General features: G+C 32.4%; 1 protein-coding gene and 1 long non-coding RNA gene across 2 annotated transcripts in view; one reads left to right on the forward strand and one right to left on the reverse strand.

The window, feature by feature from the left end:
- LOC115885626 overlaps window positions 1-22,385 on the reverse strand; it is a 567,259-nt gene that overhangs the window by 455,587 nt on the left and 89,287 nt on the right. The window lies entirely within an intron of this gene.
- Window positions 13,372-15,357, forward strand: LOC115885633. The gene is made up of 2 exons (XR_004050773.1): window positions 13,372-13,462; window positions 13,537-15,357. It is a non-coding gene; the product is annotated as an uncharacterized LOC115885633 (long non-coding RNA).

Genomic DNA, 22,385 nt, shown 5'->3' on the forward strand with positions numbered 1-22,385 from the left:
TTGCTCTAGTTTTGTGTACCAGGCATCTGCTCCATAAGTAATCATGGGTCTTACTATCATGGTATACATCCAGCGCAAAATGTTAGGGGAGCAGCGCCATCTATTTCCGGCCAGTCTTCCCTTTATGGCTTTGCTGGTAGTGTTCTTAATATGCCTGTTCCACAGGAGTTTACTGTCCAGGGTTATTCCCAGGTATTTAACTTCCTGTGTTGGCAGTATTTCCTTTCCATCTAGTTGGATTCTTTTCAAGTTTCTCAGACTTCGCCTTCTGGTGAATGGCACTATCGCGGTTTTGTCTAAGTTGATACTCAGCCCGACAGTCCTACACCATCTCTCAGTGATACGGAGTCCTCTTTGGATAATATCACACAAGGTGCCTTCATGTTTCCCCCGAGCGATCATGACTATGTCATCTGCATACCCAATGCAGTGTATTCCCGCTAGAGTTAATTCATCTAGTAGTTCATCCACCACCAAGCTCCACAGCAAAGGGGAGGTTACTCCACCTCGTGGAGTTCCTTGCGTTGTTTTAACAGCTACAGTTTTGGTGTAATATTTAGCATATAAAACTTTGAATAAGAAGACTAAGGAAGGAGCATAATGCTATCCGTGTATTCATGCATGGTGGGCGGAAAAAGCTCTCTAGGGTAGGGATCCTTGACAGTTCTATTTGACGATTCATTTGACACATTTGAATTTGATTTGAAATGTTGTGGATTTGTCAATCTTTACGGAGCTTATTTTATGTTATTTATTATTTATTCTACTACTGATAGTTCTATAAAGGTAGTAAATCTAGATGGAAATTGTGGCAGAACTTAAATTAACAGTGACATTATCGCGATTTATCAAAAAAGACTCTAAAATAGTTGGTTGTGTAGCGTGCGGTAGATCTTGGCAAAAATTGAGTGAAATAATGGAACAACTTTTCGCTAGTAAGTAACTATATAATATACATACGTGTAGTAAACCGATCATTTATGAAATTCACTTAAATTAACTAAATTATATATTTTCTTGCATTTTAGCTTTTATTTACTACTTGTCAAAGATCAGATGTCAAAGAATTTTGATACGTTAATTTGACTTACCTGCTTCAGTAGCGTATCGGATGTTTGTGTTAATAAATACTTATTATAACTTATCTATTTTTATTAGAATTATATATTTTTATAACAATTTTAATAACTACCAACATTTATTAACAACGTAAAATAAAATAACAAATTATTGAGTCTACCCCACGTCTACCCTACATCATAGTTTTACATTTTTTAAATAAAATTAGAACGGCACTGATAAACCGGAATTTAAGTCGGCCATATTTGAGGCCCATCGCGGTGCACCTAAGATTTTTGATATGCTCCTTCCTTAGTCTTCTGATTAAAAGATATAAAACAATAAACTTTCAAAAATAATAATGATAATATAATAATTAAATAGGTCCTCGACAAGGATACAGAGTAGAAGCACCGCATGTGCAACAAAGAAAGAAGATAAATGTAAGTCGTTGATATGTTTGCGACAGTTTCCATAGTTATTTACGTATCCACTTAAGTATATTATGATCTGGTGACAGTATAACATAATAAATATATTGAAATAAATTTAATATTTGATTAAAAATCATAATCAAATAAAATAAGTCTAAACATAAAGACTCCTTGAAAAATACTTCTTATATTCATGCTTTTCCTGGAGAAAATCTTTTTAGCTACAGTAGAAAGAAAAACAAGCTATACGAAAAAGAAAATCTCGATAGTAGTTGGATATACTCTTGGCACGACTATTTATCTTATCCCGGTCAATGTTTTCTGACCCCTTTTCCGGTATTTTCCCAGAATTCGATGATTTTCCAGAAGAGACCGGAAATATTTTATATATAAATATCGAGGGATTTCTCTATAAAAACTACATCCTAAGCAATATAAAGCTTCTAATATGTATCTTGCGTTAAAAATATTGTCCTTAAAGTTAGGTCACTTACTATTTTAAGGCAAATACAAGATATTCATGTTTTAAGGGGTGGTAGATCTCGAAAAAAGAAATATATTTTATCTCCAACGTTTTTCAAATAAGTCCAAAATAACGGAGTTATAAATAAATAAATAAATAAATAAATGCCTTTATTGTCAAAAAATGTTTCAATTTGTAGATAAAGGTAAACTAACAAACAAAGAAAAAAAAAACAAGGTACACAAACAAACAAACAAAAGATAATACAAAACATTATACAAATAATATTGTCAGTCTTATTGTTAAAATAAACATTTATAAATGTTTATAATGTCAAAGAACAAAAAAATAAAAATAATATTCAAAAATAGTTAGCTAGTTTATAGTAAAATATCAATGACCTCTAAATAAATTCATTTCGATGTCATTAGTAAATATAGCAATAGCAAACATTAGACCAGTGTTTACAAGATCAAATTTGATTTTCAAAATATAATTCATTTACGGCGTAGAAAGCCTTGTCTAGTAAATAAGAGTTCAATGCTTTGCGAAATGAAAAAAATGATGTTATGGATTTGATTTCAAAAGGCAGGTGATTGTGCATTTTTTTCGAGTTGTATAATATTGAACTTTTAACTAACTCTGCGCGTGGGGTAGGTAGATAAAGATCTTGCTCCGCGTTCCTGAGTGGATAAGTGTGAGATGGCCTTTCTTGAGAAGCTGATACATGTTTACGTATTAGGCAAACGGATTCAAATATAAATAAAGAAGGGAGAGTCAATATTATTAATTTTTTAAAAAAGTCCCGGCAATGAGTTCTGCTGTTTAGTCCCAGTGAATATCGAACAGCTCTCTTCTGGAGCTTGAAAATGCGGTTAAATTGAGTCGCACAACACGTACCCCAGAATGGAAGGGCATACCTAGGTGCGACTCAAAAAGTGCATAATAAACAGTTCTAGCCACTGACAAGTTAAGCTCCTTAGAAACAGACCTTAATGCAAAACAGGCAGAGCTCAATTTTTTCGACAAAGCTTCGATATGTATGTCCCATTTCAGAGAATTGTCCACAACAAGCCCCAAGAACTTTACAGATTTGACGACGTCAATGGTGGTGTTGTTAAGTACAAAAGGCCGCAACGAGTTTTTATACGACAAAGCTTTAGTTTTAGAAATGTTGAGAATCAGGAGGTTCGAATCGCACCAAGATTTAATGGTAATTAAGTCATTTGATATAATCCTATGAAGTGCCGTGATGTCCTTGTTGCTCCAAGTGAAGCTAGTGTCGTCCGCAAAAAGACATATTTTTGTCCACAACAAGCCCCAAGAACTTTACAGATTTGACGACGTCAATGGTGGTGTTGTTAAGTACAAAAGGCTGCAACGAGTTTTTATACGACAAAGCTTTAGTTTTAGAAATGTTGAGACTCAGGAGCTACGAATCGCACCAAGATTTAATGGTGATTAAGTCATTTGATATAATCCTATGAAGTGCCGTGATGTCCTTGTTGCTCCAAGTGAAGCTAGTGTCGTCCGCAAAAAGACATATTTTGTCACTGATGTTGATGTTAGCAATGTCGTTAATAAAAAGAAGAAACAAAATAGGGCCTAGTACTGTTATTTTACTTCCAAAAAAATTCTCTTAAAATTTCCAAAAAAAAAATATTTTTTGCTAAAATTTTGAGAACCACTGGATCTTTCCTGGATTTTCTTTCTTGTAAATTTAATCTAATACATATGTTGCCATATTATCAAGAAATTATGTTTTTTAACTAAAAACTAAATAAATTCCAAAAAATGTTTCACAAAATTTCGAATTTTCAAAATTTTTTTTTCAAGAAATATCATAAAAAGCTAGAAATTTTTTACGTCAATCTGTGCCAATCAAGCTCACACAATCACGTGACTATAAGTTTATTTTAAGTGAACTATAGTATTCTAGCATACACTGATAACCATCAATACCTAATAACTTCTTTTCAGTAAGCATCCATCGTTTTTATTACATACCTACCTACCTATACAGGGTGTCATTGAAATGGTGTAAAAAAATCAGGGGGTGATAGTACTCCTAAAAATATTAAAAAAAAGTCCCTATAAGTATAGGGCGGAAAATGCATATTAAGGGAGTTAGGGGCACTGAAAGGGTGAATTTAAAATAAATAAATAAATAAATGCCTTTATTGTCAAAAAAATTTTCAATTTGTAGACAAAGGTAAACAAACAAAGTAAAAAAACAAGGTACACAAACAAACAAACAAAAGATAATACAAAACATTATACAAATAATATTGTCAGTCTTATTGTTTAAAATAAACATTTATAAATGTTTACAATGTGTACAATGTTTAATTTCAAATGGCAGGTGATTGTGCATTTTTTTCGAGTTGTATAATATAGAACTTTTAACTAACTCTGAGCGTGGGGTAGGTAGATAAAGATCTTGCTCCGCGTTCCTGAGTGGATAAGTGTGAGATGGCCTTTCTTGAGAAGCTGATACATGTTTACGTATTAGGCAAACGGATTCAAATATAAATAAGTAAGGAAGAGTCAATATTTTTAATTCTTTAAAAAAGTCCCGGCAATGAGTTCTGCTGTTTAGTCCCAGTGCATATCGAACAGCTCTCTTCTGGAGCTTGAAAATGCGGTCAAATTGAGTCGCACAACACGTACCCCAGAATGGAAGGGCATACCTGAGGTGTGACTCAAAAAGCTTCGATATGTATGTCCCATTTCAGAGAATTGTCCACAACAAGCCCTAAGAATTTTACAGATTTTACGAAGTCAATGGTGGTGTTGTTAAGTACAAAAGGCTGCAACGAGTTTTTATACGACAAAGCTTTAGTTTTAGAAATGTTGAGACTCAGGAGGTTCGAATCGCACCAATATTTAATGGTGATTAAGTCATTTGATATAATCCTATGAAGTGCCGTGATGTCCTTGTTGCTCCAAGTGAAGCTAGTGTTATCCGCAAAAAGACATATTTTGCCACTGATGTTTATGTTAACAATGTCGTTAATAAAAAGAAGAAACAAAATAGGGCCTAGTACTGAGCCTTGTGGTACTCCACATTCTATTGACTTGCTAGAAGACAACGTGGTATCCACCCTCACAAGTTGACTTCTGTTGCTCAGATACGACTTAAACCATTCGAGAGATGATCCCCTGAACCCATAGTGCTGCAGTTTATTAATTAGGATCTTATGATTTACACAATCGAACGCCTTAGAAAAATCACAGAAAATTGCTGCTGTAGAATGATGGTTGTTTAGGCTCGAGTAAACTTTATTAAGGAGGGAAAACATAGCGTCATTTGTGGACTTGTTGCTTAGAAATCCAAATTGATATTCAGTAAGTATTTTGTACTTAAACAGAAAAGATACCAGCCTTCTTTTAACCAACCTTTCTATGATCTTAGATAGCGTTGGAAGGAGTGCAATTGGGCGATAGTTAGAAACTTCATCTTTGTCTCCTCCTTTATACAGAGGAATGATTATTGCCGTCTTATAATAATTGTGGAAGAAGACACTGCCTGAGAATTTTTTTAAGTGAGATAATGAACGCATGTTTTTAGAAGACATGCGTAGATCTTTAGTGGTCCAAGGTTTATTATGCTTGTTCTTGATAGGCCTAAGAGGAAAGGATTTGAACGCTAGTCTGGTTAATGTTTTTACGAAAATAGAAAATTCGGTGTCGACATCATAAGAGCTAGTATCCCAGTTGGTTGTTTTACATAAGTGGCTGAACTTTTGAGCATTCTTTTCTGAAAAAACACGCCATAATTTACGAGGGACATTTTTGATTTTGGACTTTATCGAAAATGCAGTTAAAACTGCTTCATGATCAGAGACCCGAGCTAAAGACGATGCAGGCGATGGAATTAGGATCAAAAGATGACACAACATAGTCTATAGTACTAGAACTGGTATTGGATATTCTGGTAGGTGAGCCTACATGCATGGCTAATAATAATTCCAAAAGAATCAAAAATGGACTGAAGAAACTCCTGAAAAAAACGGTTGTTTTGAAATTGTAGGCTTAAAAAATGAGCCATAAATTTTGACCCTAAACCAAATGGTGATACTTGGTTTTTAAAGTAATAAGATATTTTAAAAATCATGAAATTTTGATTTTCCAATTAATTATTTAATAACTACTTGGTTACTTTTGAACCGCCATAACTATATGTTGAGTTAGCAACCCATCAGAGCAAACTCTTTGCCTTCAATTTTATCGAAAACCATCACTCTGGGCGATATGCAACAAGAGTACCTTTTTTGTAGGAAAAAGTATGTAGTTTTCAAAAAATGAACCCACGTTGCAAAAAAAATAACCTCAAAAAAGTTATTCACAAAACAACCTTCTACCCTTGCAAAAACTACCCTTTCCGCTTTTCCAAATAATTTTTCAGTATCACCATTTGATTTAGGGTCAAAATTTATGGCAGAGTTTTTAAATTCAACCGTTTTTTAAATTCACCCTTTCAGTGCCCCTAACTCCCTTAATATGCATTTTCCGCCCTATACTTATAGGAACTTTTTACTATTTTCAGGAGTACTATCACCCCCCGATTTTTTTACACCATTTCATTGACACCCTGTATTTGAGTAAGTAGGTTTACATAAAATGTGAGATGCCCGAAAAAGTGATATGACTTTAAAACTAGATAAAATAATAAACAACAACAAAAGAAAACGTCATAAGAAAATATAAACCTTTACTATCGTGGTTATATAACTGCTTGGATGTACCCGAAAAAAAAGTGTCGAAGTTTAAATTTTAGTTAAAAAATATTTCTTCTTATTGTGTCCTGTCTGGATAGTTGTCCTTTCTGGTTAGTTCTAAAAATACGTTATAAAAGATTGAAAGTACATCTTTAAACATGATATCTTCCAAATAGAAATATCTAAAAAATGTATTTCCTCGTAGGATCTCGAATCGGAAAACGACATATTTCAATTTCCACTCCAACATTTATCCAGCCCAAGACACAATTCCGCGGTAGATTTCTCGGTCTACCGTTGCCACCGTCCCAAAAGATAAAACAAATATTTGAGCGAAATAGAACAGATCTCTTATCGGTATCCCGCGTCTCGTCCGGCCGTGTTTTCATTTCCACCGCAACGAAAATATTTTCCTTTCATAGAGACGAGCTTTTCGCTTTCGCACCCAGTCCTATTTATTCTCAGAACTAAATTAAAGTTTCGCAGTTTTAATTTTAGAACGTTTAAACAGACGTTTTGTTTACGAAAGTGATTTAATGTGCACTACTTAAAATATTATTGAAAAATATACAAGGTGTAAAAAAATAGTATATCTAACTTTGGTGGGTGTTTCTATAGATAAAAATAAAAGAAACAGTTCAACATCGTCGGACGGGACATAGGAAATCCCATGTAAATTTTAATGGGGTTAATTATTGGCTTCCCTAATTATTTTAGAGAATAATTCTATTTAGGTTTATTGAAGAGCACTAAAACCCACATTCAAAAGAATAACTTTAGATATTTTTGATTAGCTCGTTTACGAGTTATCGCCGATTTTTTTTTAAATATTTCTTCTTCCTTATGGCCCTGTATTTACTCATGAGCACCAGTCAATATTATTATATTAAATTTTATTTTTTTTCTCAGCAAATGCTGGTTGAGCTGGCTTCTGGAGAAGGAATTCACCTTATCCCATAGCCAGAAATTTACGTACTATTCTGCATGTGTGTAAAATTGCGCTTCTCTGCATTGGTACGTAAAGGCCTGAGGGTAGAGAGGCCTTATGCAAAAATTCCTTAAATCGTTTAGATACAACTCCCTCAACTTTCATTTCTATTACAAGGTCCTGGTATTTATTGACCTTCTCTCTCTCCGTCTTTATAATATTTAGGGTTAGTGGGACGGCTATGTCTATGATGAGTCCAACTTTTTTTTCTTTATCTATTAAAACAATATCAGGACGGTGATTCTGTATGTGCCTGTCGGTTATAATGGGCCTGTCCCAATAAAGCGTATACTGGTGGTTCTCCAATACTGATATGGGTTCATATTTATACATCGCTGTTTTATTTTCTAAAAGCTTACAGTCTGACACAATAGTTTGGTGTATTATGGCTGCTATGCTGTTGTGTCCACCCAAGTAGGCATCATTTGCTAAGATAGGACACCCGCCCGTAATGTGCTCTATTGATTCTCCCACTGAATTGCACATTCTACATCTATCCACGCTGTTAACTTTAAGTCTCTCATAGTTTCTCATAGTTTCTCGTTCTTATGACTTTATCCTGGATGGCGAGGATAAAGCCTTCCGTTTCTGGATGTAGGTTGCCGTTTCGGAGAAAAGATAGTGAAAGGTCTTTATCTATAGTTTCGTTATCTATCTGATTGGCGTATCGACCATGTATAGCCTTTTCTCTCCATCGCTGTTCGTTTGACTGTATTACCGGCTCAACGTCTTGTTCCATGTCTGTATGAAGCTTCAGTGGCGTGGCATTAGTATCATTCCTAATAATGTCTGTCGTAAGTTGACCAGGCTGTCTGTAAAAATAGCGTCTGAGATTGTCCACTTCATTGTTGCACATGCGTTTGATATTTAGTAAACCTCTCCCTCCCTTATTTCGTGGTAAATACAGGCGTTCAATGGCTGAATTTGGGTGCAGACATCTAAATTTAGTTAGAAGTACGCGAGTGCGTCGATCCAATTCATCTAGGTCCGTTTGACTCCATTTTATAACTCCAAAGGAGTAAGTAAGTGCAGGGATTGCCCAAGAATTTATGGCTGTTATTAGATTTTTGCCATTCAATTTAGTATTAAGCAGTTTGGTGAATCTTTTAATATATTGCTGCTTAAACTTAAGCTTCATATCTGTATGATTTATACTCAGATGTTGCTCTATACCCAGATATTTGTATATTTCTCCTTGAGGCAGCACGTCGATATCGATGATTGGGTTACCCACCCGCTCTATTTTACCTCGGTTGGCACTTACAACCGCACACTTATCCAAGCCGAATGCCATTCCAATACTGTCACTGAATGATTTTGTACTATCAAGTAATAATGTAAGGTGTTTCCCTGATTCAGCAAATAATTTAATGTCATCAATATAAAGCATGTGACTAATTCTAACTCCACTTCGTTTATCTAACCTGTATCCTGTTTGAGTGTTATCGAGTAATGTAGAGAGAGGGTTTAGAACCAAGCAGAACCATGTAGGGCTAAGCGAATCGCCCTGGAATATACCATTGTTTATTTGGATGGTCTGTAAAGGGCAGTTTTTTAACATTAGGTTTACATTCCAATTAGACATGAGTGTTTTAGGATGTTTTGTATAATTGGATGGATTCTGTATATCTCCAGTACTTTCATCAACCAATTATGTGGTACCGAATCATATGCCTTGGAGTAATCGATATATCCCACATGCAGATTTCTTTGCTTGGCTCGAGCTTGCTCAGATATTACAGAGTCGCAGATAGTAGATCCTTACAACCTCTGGAGCCTCTAGCGCATCCTTTCTGTAGCGGAGCTATTATGTTATTCAATTGGCAGTGCTTATAAATGTGGTTGTTTATAACAGCCGATAGTAATTTGTACAGTACTGACAGGCAAGTAATGGGTCTGTAATTACGCGGATCAGCAGGATCTCCTTTTTTGAAAAGCAAGTATGTGTTCCCGATGGTAAGAAATGTAGGTATTTGTTCTGGGTTTTGAAGCACTTGTTGAAAGCATTTAGTTAATGGCTGGTGTATTGATTCAAAGGACTTGAGCCAAAAATTTTGGATATTGTCCGGTCCTGGAGCTTTCCAATTATGGATTTTCTTTAACGCTAGTTTTACATCCTCTAGGTTTATTTCTGGGTTTTCCATTTCTTGAATTTCTGAGGAGTGTTGTACAATTTGATTCGTTGATTGTTGTACAATTATTAAATTTATTATTATTATTATTATTTATTACTTTTAATATTACACATAAAATTAATAAAATTCGAATTTTATACGGATGAAGTTGCGGGAAAGACTAGTTTATAATAGTTAAATAAAATAAACTTTTGCTTTTTGAAAAAATTCTTGCATATTTCTTATAAAAAAACTCACTTTCTATAAATGTAATCTAAAAAAAATGGACCAATGCCCTCTATAAAAGATCAGCCTACGGGCAGACTTTTGTTTTCTTCATCAGCTGTACATACTTAGATATTGGGTTAGATTCTGTATTCATATTTTGTCGGTTGATTTTTGGTATTATTTGTTATTGTAGTGCAAAAAACTAATTATTTTGGTGTTTAAGTGACATAAAGTACTACCAGATATATCGTTACTATGATGGTCACTCTGTTTCTCATAAAAAAAACACGAAATATTACACGTTTTGTTAAGTGCTTTAACATAAAAGTGCCCATAAATTTTTTATTTGTCGTGATTTTTGTGTGTGTTTTTTAAGACTCTAACAATTCATCAATAAAGCTTAAGTGGAGTGTCTTTTTGGTGCTATGCCTCACCTTTGTTGTGTTCCTGGTGGAAAGGATAGTTATACTAGGCAGCTTAAAGTATCCGGAAGAGCAAAAAAAGTGGGTACGAGTTATAAATCAAGACAATTCTATTAAAAATATCTTTAATAAATTTAAAAATGATATTCTCCCAGGATGGTATTAAAGAAAACTGGACAATTATGTTTATTTTATTCATATTGTGGAATCTCCACTCCAAGTGTTGTTGGTTCAGCTTCGATAGATTCAAACACGAAAGATAAACACGTAAGTAGGTATTATGATATAGGGAAAAATAAAGAATATGTGTATTAAAGATCATGAAAAAGATTATTATTTTGAGTTCAAAATTAAAAAAGATTTTTGTAAAAACAAGAATGATAAAGTTTAAAAGAAGAATGTGTTTTTGTTTGATAGTATAATGCATATAAAGCATAACATATATTTGTTCAGTAATTTTTACTGAATAGTGTTGATTATTTATAATACCAAATTAATATTAAATATTTGAGTGATGGCTGAATACAATATGAATAAAATATCAATAGAATTGGTATATTTGCAATACAAAATTAAGTTTTTAGAATAAAGGTGTTACTAAAAATCCTAAGAAATTCATATTTCTTTGTTTGAATTGGTCGAATGTTATTTACATTTTATGTAAGAATTATACCGTATCATCGAAAAAAATCGGCGTCTAGTTGGCTTGGAAATGAACATCGATGACATTCCCTAAATAAATGTACACATAAAATAATTAACTAGAATTTTACAATCTTGGAAAATTTGATATTCTTGAACATTGTTTCTAAATATTTTAAATTTTTTGATTTTCTTGGGATTTAGGTTCGGGAAAAACGTTCACTAAGTTTTCATTTGGTTTTTCATTATTTTTATTTGGTTTAAAAAAAACGTTTTGGCTAACATTATAGCCTTCATCAGTGTTGTGTCATATGAAAAAAATAGTGTCGAATACAATCCAAAAAATTACCTATAAAATATTCACACCACGCACCACATAATGTTTACTGCGTACTCCATAGTCAATGTAGATAGTTTTAGTGTTAAGAATAATAATTCTAAAAAATATGTGGTCATCTTTTGATAAGTTTATATTAGTTTATTAATTGCAATAAACATTATGTGGCGTGAATATTTTATATGTAATTTTTTGGATTATATTCGACACTATTATTTTCATATGACACAACACTGATGATGGCTATAGTTAGCCGAAACGTTTTTTTTAAACCAAATAAAAATAATGAAAACCCAAATGAAAACTTAAATCAGCGTTTTTCCCGAACCTAAAAATCCCAAGAAAATCAAAAATTTTAGAATAATTTTACATATAATATGCCAGCGATCTTCATTTCATAGCCATCGCTGACGCTTTTTTTAGATGATATTGTATTATTTGTAAATATAATTTTTCGAACATTGATACTTGCAAAATATACATATAAATTTTGTGAATGCAAATAATAATACATCACTATTAGTGAATTGAATGTTTTTTGTTAAATTAGATCGATTTTCAAACCCAAAAATTTAAAATATATTTAAATTTTACCCAATATCTTATGTAATACATTATTTGTATATTGTGAAACATTTGCTGCATTTGTATGGTTCATAGTTTATTTGCCAAAGTATTTATTACTATAAATAGGTATATATGTTGTAGTTATTAACTGTATGTTATGTATATTTCATGTAAACTATATCATTTTTAAAATACAAACCAAAAATCTGAGGAATAATTATGTTTTCCATGTATTCTACAACATATTTATTAATCCGTAGTATCTAACTAGCGTGACGTCATAAATCTCGCCCCAAGGCTGTTTTATTAGAGACGGCGTTGAATGGACATGCAAAAATTTTAACAATTTTGTATTAAATGTTGCAAAGTAAAAATATTTGCAAAGGCATTTTTCATTTTAAATTTTATCGAAATAGAAAACCTGTTCTGTATACGCCACCCCGATTTTAATGCTAAATAAGGAATTTATGTTGAAGTTAACGCATGCCTTTAATGATATAGCAGTCGCCACATGTCAAAAATTGCGAAACAGCTTCCAAAGCGGTGCGGATTCTCGAATATCTTAGAACAAACCGCAGAATTTAATTATAAGTTGCTGGATCGTGTTCTTGTGCAATTCCCTTATTCGATATATAAATGCATGTTGGGTTTTGCGTTGCCGCATAGCTTGTATTCTTGAATTCGAAAACCCGTCCTTTTCAGACAATAAGTTAACATAAATTTCAGACAATGATGTGAATTACATGAAATGTAAAGATATTGATTGGCATTGGAATATTACAGGGTCTTAAATAAGTGCAAATATTTTTATGGTTTATTTTTACGTGTTTGATCCCAGAAACACGTCCACGAGTTTTTTTTTCGGGAACATTTTTTTTTGAAAATTTGGAATTTTTTTAGTTTATAGTTAAAAACATAATTTTTTGGAAATATGACAACATTGGTAGTAGATTAAATTTACAAGAAAGAAAACTCACAGAAGTTTCAGTGATTCTCAAAATTTAAGCAAAACATTTTCAGTTGATTCAAATAGTCAATACATGCCATTGTTGACAAAAAAAACTAACATAGTTATTAAATACTAACTAGACTAAAATAAATATGAAAATTTTTTTGCGCAAAAATTTCAATAAAAACTGTTTTATCATCAATTATTTAATTTTTTTAATTTAAATAAAGTAAAATATCTCGGTTATTTCGGACTTATTTGAAAAACAGTAAAGGAGAATATATTATATTCGCGTCCAGTCCGAATGTATTATCTTGATTTTTCTATACGTAGTACCGTCCCTGCGTGCACAATTTTAAAGCTATAAGCTAAATTCCCTCCCGCTACCAGTCTAGGTGGCCGTGCCGGCCCTGGCTCGGCGGTCGGTATTCATTCGTCTTTCGTGCACGGTGCATTGCGGATCGTAGCTCTCCGATTTCTTCGTCGTAGATCGATGAAGCCATTTTGTTTATTCTCTACTCATTTTGGATATTACTATGTAATATACGGTGTTCTACAGCTAGATAGAACACAAGGAACAATATGTAAGTATTGTATAATATTTATTTTTAGAGAAAAACGAAGTGGACGTAAATAACGGAATATTAGAAGTAGATAAAAGAAGAAAACAATAAGAATATTATATATATCGGACTGTTGTACTCTCAGTGAGACAAAGTTCGTACGTGTAAAGAATGTCCTCCTTGTGAGAGAAATTCTCATTTATATAAGGTTCTATATCTCGCAGTCAAGAGAATATTATAAATGCCAAAGTGTTGCATCTCCGAGTGAGTCAAATTTCGTACTTTTAGAGGATGGCCATATGAGAGAGATTCCTTTTATAAGTCAATATTGATATCCCACTATCGAGAGATAAATTACAGGTATCACAGGTAAGTATCTTATAATATTTATTTTCAGGTAATTAAATAATGGAGGGAAATAATTGAAGTGGAAGCAAATCTCTAAATGTAGAAATTAGAGGCAAGGAGGAGACAATGGAAGTAGACAAATGGAGAAAGCAATAAGAATATCGTATATATCGAACTGTTGTGCTCCCAGTGAGACAAAGTTTCCTATTTAGAGAATGCCCTTCTCCTCGTGAAAGGGATTCCTATTATATGAGGTTAGAAATCTGGCTATCAAATAATATTATAAATATCGAACTGTTGTTTTCCCAGTGACGCAAAGTTTCCTATTTATAGAGAATGCCCTTCTCCTCGTGAGGGGGATTCCTATTGTATGAGGTTCTAAATCTCTCTATCAAGAGAATATTATAAATACCGAAGTTGTGCCGAAGTGTTGTATCACCCAGGGAGTCAAATTTCTCATTTTTCGAGAATGGCCGTCTCCGTGTGAGGGATTCCTTTTATAAGTCATTGTTGATATCCCCTATCGAGATATTAATTACACGTATTACCGGTGAGTATCTTATAATACTTATTTTTAGGAAATTAAATAATGAATGGAAATAATTAAAGTAAAAGCAAATTTCGAAATATGGAAATTAGAGGCAAGGAGGAAACAATGGAATTAGACAAAAAGAAAAAATGAGAATAACATATATATATCGAACTGTTGTCCTCTCCGTGAGACAAAGTTTCGTACTTACAGAGAATGCCCTTCTCTTCGTGAGAGGGATTCCTATTATATGAGATTCTAGATCTCGCAATCAACAGAGTACTATAAATGCCGAAGTGTTTTATCTCCCAGCAATGAAATAAGGTATGAAACAAAATTTTGTACTTTTAGAAAATGCCTATCTCTGGAATGGATTTCTTTTTTTATGAGATTTTAGATCTCACTCTCAAGGGAATATTATTTATATATTTAGGTGCCAAATATTTGTATCTCCCAGTGAGACAAAATTTCGTACTTTTAGAGAATGCCCATCTCCGTGTGGGAGGGATTTCTTTTATACGTTATCGATAGCCTTATCGAAAAATTAATTACACGTATTACATGTAAGTCTTTTAGAATATTTATTTTTAGACGAATATTGGATGGAAATAAATAGAAGTACATCCCGAAATGTGGGGATTAGAGGAAAGGAGAAAACAAAGGGATGAGGAATATTGTATAAACACGGACTGTTCTTCTCCCAGTGTTCTTTTCATAGCGAGACAAAGGTTAGTACTTTTAGATAATCCTCTACTCCGTGTGAGAGGGATTCCTTTTTTAAGATATTCCAGAGCTCGCTATCGAGATAATATTATAATAACCGAAGTGTTGTTGTCTCAATGATACAAAATTTTTTAATTTTAGTGAATGCCCTTCTCCGTGTGAAAGGGATTCCTTTATAAATGACGTTCTCGGTCTCGTTATCGTAGAAGTAGATTTCACAAAAGAATTTCAAGTGATAAATCTAAAAATTTTAGACCCTCAAAAAAAAAACGATATATTTCAACAGGAAAACTCCCCCACACATTATATTTATAAGGCTGTACGTTCAAAAAGCAGGACAGTCGTTATTTAAGTGTCACTATCTCATAACAGATCGAACACAAGGTCAGCAACTAGGAAGAGGAAAATAACCAAATCTAGCGATTTGTGCAGTTTGTTGGGGGAAGGGCAATCCAAAGAGACTACAGAACATTCGACTCTTCGATGATGATACATTCTTCTTCGGGAGACGAATTCAGTCTTAGCCAATGATCTGGCTTCAGCACAGAACAAGGTCCAACTTTTATATCTGAGAAAATATTTTAACTCCCTAATTTACAAAGGGAGCCATGGCATGTCGCCTATCCTCCTGTGTCATAATTGTTAAGATGAAGTCCAGCATATTTTCGAAATCAAACTCTTAAAAAAAAAAATATATATATATATATATATATATATATATATATATATATATATATATATATATATATATATATATATAAATCAAACTCACTCTTAATATATATATATATATATATATATATATATATATATATATATATATATATATATATATATATATATATATATATATATATATATATATATATATATCTGGGTTATAAAATTTAACAATAGTCGTCGTAGACTCAATATTCTTTTAAAGGAAGAGAAAAATATTCATAAATATATCATGGAACAAATATGGACGGTTGTTATAGATACCGGACGCATAGTCCTAATGTGGTTGACGGTATCTTGTACAAAAGGTATCAACTATTTTTCCCTCTGAAGGATTTTCAAATGTAAATCATGAGGAAGAAGGACCTCTGGATAAATTCACGTTTGAACCTTGCTTAGAGGAAAAGATACAAACAACGGAATGTATCCAGATATTTGTGACAGATATTCGAATATGTCTTTACCTTCCTTCTTTGAAAAAGAAGGGGGGTGATACATGAGGCACGAGCGGCCAATTCATTAGGTACCCTCCAGTTTGCTGCCTTGCCAGCCTCCTACCATAAAATAGGCGACAACCAACTTAACGTTGACCTCCAAGTCATTAAAAGTAATCAACTTAGCTGACCAGCTAATAATAATAACTCAAATATGTATATAATAATAAAATAGCTAATATCCTAGATTTTCATAGCTAATATGTAATGTGTGTATGTATATATGATAAAAGAAAAAAAAAAAACGTCTCCTATTTTTCTCTATTTTGGCTAAAGAAATTTCTCTATTTTGGCTAAAGCTATTCTAATGGAAATGTAAGTTTTAGTCTAAATCTTAAGAAACACGTAACTGTGTCTCATTTCAAAAGGAGGTCCTTATGATAACGGCTGTTAAATGCTAATTTGTTTATGTAAATCTTGGATTTTCATATGTTGGAATACTCACCATCTACATTTAGAGTTTATATTTACCCATTTCGGTCTATAAAAGCAGTGTTGTGTTTTGGCCAATACTTTATACATTTTGACAAAGTGACAGACTTTGTGCAAATTATCGAAACAAAAAGTTAGTTTTTTCTTACAGCTTACAGTATATAATATATATTTTCTCCTCTACAATACACTTTCGAAAGAGATGATTATAATAACATTAATGTAAACTTTCGCAGACTTTGAATTTTTTCTTAAATATATCTGGATGGTTTCTCGTTGAAAGAGGCTTTTTTAAGATATGATGTGTCTAAGGTATACTGCATTAAAATTTTACCATAAATGTTCCCTAACAGTTCTACTTTCTTATCTAGAATTCGGAAAGAATGGACATATCAATTAAATCATAAAGTAGAAATAGGTTTCTTGCAGTTTTACGTACTATATAAATAGATTATATAATTCTTGCCGTGAACTGGCTATGAAAAATAATAAATCATATATTGGTTTCACGTTTAACCTTAGTTATCAGAGACAGATGTCAGTTTGTTTTTAGTCAGTATATAATTATATGTGCATATCATAGTTACTGAAAATTATCAACAAAAAAAAAAAAAAAAAATAAATAAATAAATAATACAAATAATAATAAAACTTCTGGTATAAAATTGACACAGATCAATATCTGTGTCTACTTTATATCAATGTCCACAATATCCATACCAATGTATGGATCGAAACCTAATATATATGATGACTCTGGTTTAATTCATCGACGTAATTAAAGCATTTTGGAAAATAAATTATTGAGAATCTTGATTTCTTACTACCAAAGTCTAACATTCAAATGTTGTCTAATATTAATGGCTTAAAAAGTAAGGCCTTTTAAATATTAAGCAATGGAACACCTTAATATATATATATATATATATATATATATATATATATATATATATATATATATATATATATATATATATATATATATATATATATATATATATATATATATATATATATATATATATATATATATATATATATATATATATATATAGGTATATATATATATCAGTTAAACCTCACTATAGTCGAGTTATCCACGCAGTTCTACATTGAGACAGGGATTTCTATCGACACGATGAGTTAACTGGTTTATAAAGTATAATTGAACAATTTTGGCAGAATCCTTTATGGAAGTGTCATCTTATGGGTTTCTGTCTCTGCTTAGTATGCATATATGTATATGTTAAATTGTCACAATTTAATAAATCCATGTATTGATGGCCGTTAAATTGGTTTCATTTTGGTTGCATTCAATAAACATATTTATAATTTCAGCTATTTTTGTCTCAAAAAAAATGCTTTCTGCACCGCATTCATTAATTTGCAACCATCAGTTCTTTAAACATCTACGTATAGAAAAATCAAGATAATACATTCGGACTGGACGCGAATATAATTATACGATCAAACGAACTTACCTGAAGTGAAGTTCGATCGTAATTATATGAGGCGTCCAGTCAAAATCTCTTCCCTCCCGTTTTGCCCCATGGTCGCTTGAATTAATGAATAAATCTTTGAAAAATGAATACCGACCGCCGCGCCAGGGCCGGCACGGCCACCTAGACTGGTAGCGGGAGGGAATTTAGCTTATAGCTTTAAAATTGTGCACGCAGGGACGGTACTACGTATAGAAAAATCAAGATAATACATTCGGACTGGACGCCTCATATAATTACGATCGAACTTCACTTCAGGTAAGTTCGTTTGATCGTATAATTATGTTTATTTTATCAAGATCTACCAGCTCTGAAAGTATATGCACTTATTTAAGACTCTGTATTATGTTACCCGCAAAGTATAAAATTTAATGTAGTCTGTATAAAATTTAGGTAGGAATTCTCTAAAATGCCTAACGATTTCAGGCAATTTATGAAATTTTAATATTTTTATATACTTTTCCTACACATTTTATGAAATAATTGGGCATTCCATAGAATACTTTATAATAGGAAAGGTATGACATAAAAATACATAAAAGTATTAAATTTTACCTTGAATTACAGAAACTTTTAACTTATCCAAGGTAACAGGACCGTAACAAATATAACACAAGTATTATCAAAATACAATATTTAGTTTTGACTTGCTATGTATATGTCACGCTCGATAGTCGAATTCGGGCAATGCCCGAAAAAACTACGCAAATCTAGTTTTTAGCAAGGAATATTTCCCAAACCCGAAAAACCAACTAGCCAATGAATTAACACCCTCCAAATCACGCTAACCAACTCGTCAAATAACTAAACCAATCCAACCAAAAAGAGTGAAACCAATGCAATCAAATCACACTATAAGCAAAAAAAAATAATCGAATAAAATTAACTTTTCGGGTTTGGGAAATATTCCTTGCTCAAAACTAGATTTGCGTATTTTTCTCGGGCCTTGCCCGAATTCGACTATTGAGCGTAATATATATTATCAAACAAGAATGCAAATTTTAGTAGACTCAATTTTGAAGAGAGAATACACATACCGACAATACTTCCATTTAAAACAAATTAAACTTCTTGGAATTTTGAGAGAGCTTTTTTAAATAAGTAATAAATTTAATATAAAAACGGTTATATTTCAAAAACCACTGGTATAACCACTAGTATATGACATTATGGTATCTTTGGAACGGAAATTTAACGGTAAATTTACTGAGCTTAAAAATATATAGTATTCCACTCGGTATTGCATTTAAATATGTACAACTTTAGTTTGAAAATTTACTTGAATCACCCTGTATATGTCCACAAAAGTATTTTAAAAATGTGCGCTATCATTGCCCCCATATTAGGTAAAAAAACGATATGAAAATCACATACCAAAAGGTTTCCATCTTTTTCCAAGGCTACACCAAAAAATTTCCAATTTCTAATATACAGGGTGGTCCGAACTGTATTTTGGAAATTATTCTGCAAATGCTATTCGGCAACATATTTTGTAGATAAAAATAAGTAAAAAAGTTCGTATAAATCATAGATTTAGTAAGAACAAATATCACATTAGACATTTTAACCTGATCAAACAATCGGAGGTTGACTACGTACTGTAAAAACCAACTGAGATAGAGAAGGCGACATTGCCATATCCCAAATTTGCGCCTATCTACTCAGTTTGATTTGCAGAAAAGGTGACTTTAAAACCTTTACCGGATATCAATAAATCTCAATTTCTTAATTAAATTAATAGTTTATTTTTAAAGAAGCATGCGTATATACTTGCATATGTTATTAACCAGAGGATATATGCGTTACTATTAAAGGACATGTTTACTGTTTAATGTGCTGAAACATCTAGAACTATTGGCAACGTCGCTGCTAGTCTTCCAGAATGAAATGAGCCGTCCGTCCCACCACCCCTCGCGACGGCCGTTGGTCCGTTATAGCGTACTACGTTTAGCTTGCGGTGTTTTTGAAGTCGGAATCAAGACGAAAGTGAACTTTCAGTGTTTTTCGGTGGTTTTTGTTTTTGTTTGACGTACTTTTGAATCTGCGAATTCAGTATGGTACGACAGTGTCAAGTGTGTGGAAAAATAAGCTCAAATTACCCGAATTTGTCTTTTCACAGGTGAATGTATTGTTTTCGTCATTGTACATAGGCGTCCCACAAAGGAGCCTCTCCCAATCAAAATAATTTTTAATTATATTTGTAATTAATCTATTAAAACAAGAACGTAGTAGCCAGTAATTGAATTATAATTCGTCTCAATGACTACCTAACTGTTGTAGATCATAACAAATTTGAATATAAACGTTGCATTTGAAATTTTATTATCAGCCAGAAAGTGACATTTTTTTCTTAAAATTGCGTCATTTCTTGTCATTATATATGATATTCTAAAGGAATTTTGCTCAACAAATAAACAAAGGTGTTACCCGACCTTTTTTACATTTTATTGCTTTATTATATCTGCCACTTCGGCCTTATTTAGACAATTTTTTACCACTGTACAAATACCTCTTCCTAGAGTTATTTGTACGGTGTGTTTACCTTTTTTTTAGAATGGGACGAACTGTAAATAATTCTTAGGCTACTAGTTTTATACATACCTATATATAGAGTGACCCAGGCCTCCAAAAAAGCTTTTTACCTATTACTACTAGCTGCTCTCGCCATAGTAGTACGTTTTGTACTCAAATGCTATTTTCTGCTTTTATGCTTTTCGTTTGTCGGATTGAGGGTTACAGCAAAGTCGGCCTGACGATGGAGATAAATCTCCGAAACCGGTCGTCGAATGGCTGTTCCCTTCAGTCTGATGAACTTAATGCAGAGAATAAGCATATATGTAGGGGTTAGGCCTTAATAATTTTTTGCTTCTTGTATTTTGTTTATTTATACATACCCTACCAAGCCTTGAGCTCCATCTACGGTAACGTAGATGAAGCAAACGTAATTCATTATTATGCGACAGAAATCCCATACTGTAGCACACAGGTTTGATACTTTTAATGAATCAATTTTCAATTTTCTCATTAAATATTTATTTTAGGTATAGGAAGTTATTAATAATACAAGATTAAACAACTATTACACAGCACTTCACAGGAAGCTATCGATTGCGAACTAACTAAATCGTTACTAACTACTAATTTTGAAGTTCTTTTTAAGATCAAAAATGGTAAAACTAAAACCTAAACTATCATTTCAGATTAAACGGGAAGTTCTAAATAATGTTGCCTATTCTAAACAAGAAAAAATTATTTATAAGTTTTATAACATCTCTAATTAAATTTGGACGAAAAGAATATTTCTGTTTGCTGTAGGTAATTTTCTCAGGGAAAATACGAAAATAAAAATGACTTTTTAAGTCAAAAAAAGCCAAAAGGACAAGTTATTCCAAAGTCAAAAGGACTGTCCTTTTCAAAAAAGGACAGGTGGCAACCCTAGGTATTTCTGGAATGGAAATTTAATGGCAAATCTACAACTTTAGTTTGAAAATATGTTCCGGCCACCTATGTTTACAAAAATGTCTAAAATGTGCTTTACCATTGCCTCCATATTCTGAAAAAATTGAAAGAAAAGTCACCAACCACAAAGCTAATATAGAACTGTTTCGGAAGCCTGAGTCACCCTGTGAATATTCAAAAGTAACTGAAAGTTTATATAGAAGTAACTGAAAGTTTAAGTTGAAAATCGACGTTGGAGCGATTTTCGAAAACCACCTACTAACGTTTCAACATAGGTATATGTGGAATATTAATTATATTATTATATTAGACCTTATAACAAAACTCATTTGACGAAAAAGTGTTAGTGTAGTATATTAATATGGAGTATAAATTTTACTAATTAATTTACTTTTACTTTACTAATTAAATGCTTTCCAAAAAACGATACGCCACTGGCCATTAGAACAATCGAAATGCGCCTAGTTGCCGGGGTCGGAAATTTTAGACTTCTCTGTCTCTTCTGTCCTTGTTTGACACATGGCATGTTTGATACACTACCAACGAGTATTTATGAATGAGATGTTCGGTCTATCTTCATAATGTCTTTGGTATAAATATATGTCCTAAAATGCTTTGTTTCGGAGATACAGGGTGTAGAAGTGTAATTTTTATTTCGATTTTTTGCAAATAATTTCTGAAGTAATGTCAATAT

The sequence above is a fragment of the Sitophilus oryzae genome, unplaced genomic scaffold (genome assembly GCF_002938485.1).
Source record: "Sitophilus oryzae breed Bouriz unplaced genomic scaffold, Soryzae_2.0 scaffold_404_pilon_pilon, whole genome shotgun sequence".
NCBI lineage: Eukaryota > Metazoa > Arthropoda > Insecta > Coleoptera > Curculionidae > Sitophilus > Sitophilus oryzae.